General features: G+C 40.6%; 1 non-coding gene across 1 annotated transcript in view; it reads right to left on the reverse strand.

The window, feature by feature from the left end:
- The window catches only part of LOC115229592, a 1,415-nt gene extending 975 nt beyond the window's left edge, over nucleotides 1-440 (reverse strand). Inside the window, exon 1 of the transcript XR_004997352.1 lies at nucleotides 284-440. This is a non-coding gene — a transcript (uncharacterized LOC115229592). The remainder of the gene's footprint in view (nucleotides 1-283) is intronic.
- Between the last annotated feature and the right edge of the window lie 2,441 nt (nucleotides 441-2,881).

The raw sequence follows: 2,881 nt of genomic DNA on the forward strand, positions 1-2,881 counted from the left end.
GTGCATTGTGACCAGCGATGTTCAGCAACATCTGATAGCCTGGTCGGTCACAGTGAGATATATATATATATATATATATACGACGGGTTTCTTTCAATTTCTGTCTACCAAATCCACTCAATGTAGGAAATCAATGTAGGAAACATTTTCCCTAGTGGGACTGAACCAAGAACCACATGGTTGGGAAGCAAGCGTCTTACCACACAGCCATTCCTGCACCCTGTACATAGCATACATAATCCACCAACAGCAACAACTGAAGACCACATAGAATAATACCTACTGGTTGTTGGACACAGCACTTTGGTGCACGAAACTCTGTTCTTGGTGTCACAGAAGCAAGTGTTGCATCTGTCCTTGAAGCTGGCTCCAACTTTGTACACCTGTTCCTTGTATACACACACTTCTTCTGTTCCTTTGTCTGTGCAGAAAAGAGTAACCAACATATAAAGAAGTTAAGACGACGAATAGAAATTCAAATGTAATCAAATGTTTTAAAAGAAATTCAAAGTGCCTACGTGATAACTGTAAACCTACTTTTGGGTCACCCTGTACACATTCTTGCAATTTCATCCTTTTGTAGTCTGTATGTTTACTACTACTACTACTACTATTATCATTATCATCATTATTATTGCTATTATTATCATTATTATTATTATTAATATTATTATTATTATTATTATTGTTATGTTTTTTCCTTCTTTCTTCAAATTTTCTTCCGTTTCTCGCCGAGTGTTTTCCATACACCTCCAGGGCAGAGAAGGGCATTGTATGCATTCCCAGATTACACGCGCAAATTCAAAGATAAAATATGTATTTAAAAATTAATAACTAAATAAATTCATGGATGGATGTTGTTTTCACAGCGATAATGCTCTTCTCAGTACATGAGCTGTTCCAGTTAATATATGATTTTTGCACTTCCAGTAGGGATGGTAAGCCTGGAATCATTTTCAAATAGGTTTCAGTACCGTTTTTTATTATTCCCAGAGATCCTACAATCACTGGTACTGTAGTCGCCTTGAGATGCCACATTTTTTCAATTTCCATTAGCAGGTCTTTATATTGACTAATCTTGTCAAATTCTTTCGCCGCTATATTGTGATCACAGGGAATACTCATGTCAATTAATAAACACATCTTTTTTGTCTGATCTTTTATAATAATATCCGGTTTATTAGCTTTTATAATCTTGTCGGTCTGTACGGGGAAGACCCATAAAATCGACACATTTTCTCCCTCAGTCACAGCTTCAGGATGATGTTTATACCATTTGTCAGCGGTTTTGATTTTATAATACCGACATATTGTCCAATGTAAATACTGGCCGACTCTGTCATGTCTTGCCTTATATTCTGCAGGTGCTAAGACTCTACACCCTGAGATTAGGTGGTCTATTATTTCAATCTCATCATTACAGAATCGGCATTTTGGGTCAGCTCCATTTTTCATCACATTGGCTTGGTAGTTCCGGGTTAATAAGCTTTGGTCTTGAGCAGCTAATATGAAACCTTCACTCTCTGCTTTTAGCCCTGAACTTCGTAACCATTGGTGCATGTGTTTCTGGTCGACATCAGCTTGTTTGCTACGGGCCACATACTTGCCATGGAGAGGCTTCTGTTCCCATCTGCTAGCTAAATTTTCATGTGCTTTTGTCTTTGCAATTAATTTATTTTCTTTGCAGCTGCAGTTGGCGCATTTCCTTTATTATTATTATTATTATTATTATCATTATTATTATTATTATTATTATTATCATTATTATTATCATCATTATTATTACTGTTTCTAATATTATTATCATTAGTTGCAGCTATGTACTTAGGAAGTTCGTTTTGCAATGATATTGTTTTGAGAAAATAATAAATTAATACAAAAATCCAGGTGTGATATGAACACTGGATGTAAAGAGTTGTCTCTTAATAACATCACCACTACCACCACCACCATCCACATCATGACCATCACCACCACTGCCACCACCACAACCACTATAATCACCACCACCATCACCATCATAACCATCGTCACCATCAACATCACTACTGCCACCATCAGCAACATCACCTAAAACTCCATGAGGCTCCAGCAGGGGGTGGTGGTGACCCCTGTTGTACTCTTTCGCTCCAACATCAAGTGGAGGCGCAATGGTCCAATGGTTAGGGCAGCGGACTCACAGTCAGAGGATCACAGTTTCGATTCCCAGACCGGGCGTTGTGTGTGTTTATTGATGAAAACACCTAAAGCTCCACGAGGCTCCAGCAGGGGAGGGTGGCGACCCCTGTTGTACTCTTTCACCCCAACTTTCTCTCACTCTTTCTTCCTGTTTCTTGTCCCCGACTTCCTACACAACCGCTGAGCCTGGATGCGCATTCATCTATCCATCGATGCTCTCTGTGTCGGGGGTTGACCTGCTTGCTCTTCTGCGGGTCTTACGAATAGCAAAGGACCCCGTTTCGGACTTCTCCCACTGGGACGAAGACCACTACACTCAACAGCAACAGCAGCAGCAGCAACATCAACACTGACAACCATGGTATCAACACCATCACCAACAACACCACCACCACCATCACCATCATCACTACCACCATCGTCATCACCACCGGCAACACCACTGCTGCCATCACCACCATCACCATTGAAAGTAGCAACACTACTGCCATCGTTGCCATCCGCACCACCACCACCACCAACACTAACAATAACACAAACAACATCACCATCATCACCATCGCCACCACCACATCCACCACCACCATCACCATCACAGGCATCATTATCAACACCACTAATGAACATTGCCATCATCACCACCATCACCACCAACAATGCAAATGCTAACAACAACAACAACAAAACTGCAACAGAAAACAGC

This window comes from Octopus sinensis, unplaced genomic scaffold, assembly GCF_006345805.1.
Source record: "Octopus sinensis unplaced genomic scaffold, ASM634580v1 Contig13117_ERROPOS91262+, whole genome shotgun sequence".
Taxonomy (NCBI): domain Eukaryota; kingdom Metazoa; phylum Mollusca; class Cephalopoda; order Octopoda; family Octopodidae; genus Octopus; species Octopus sinensis.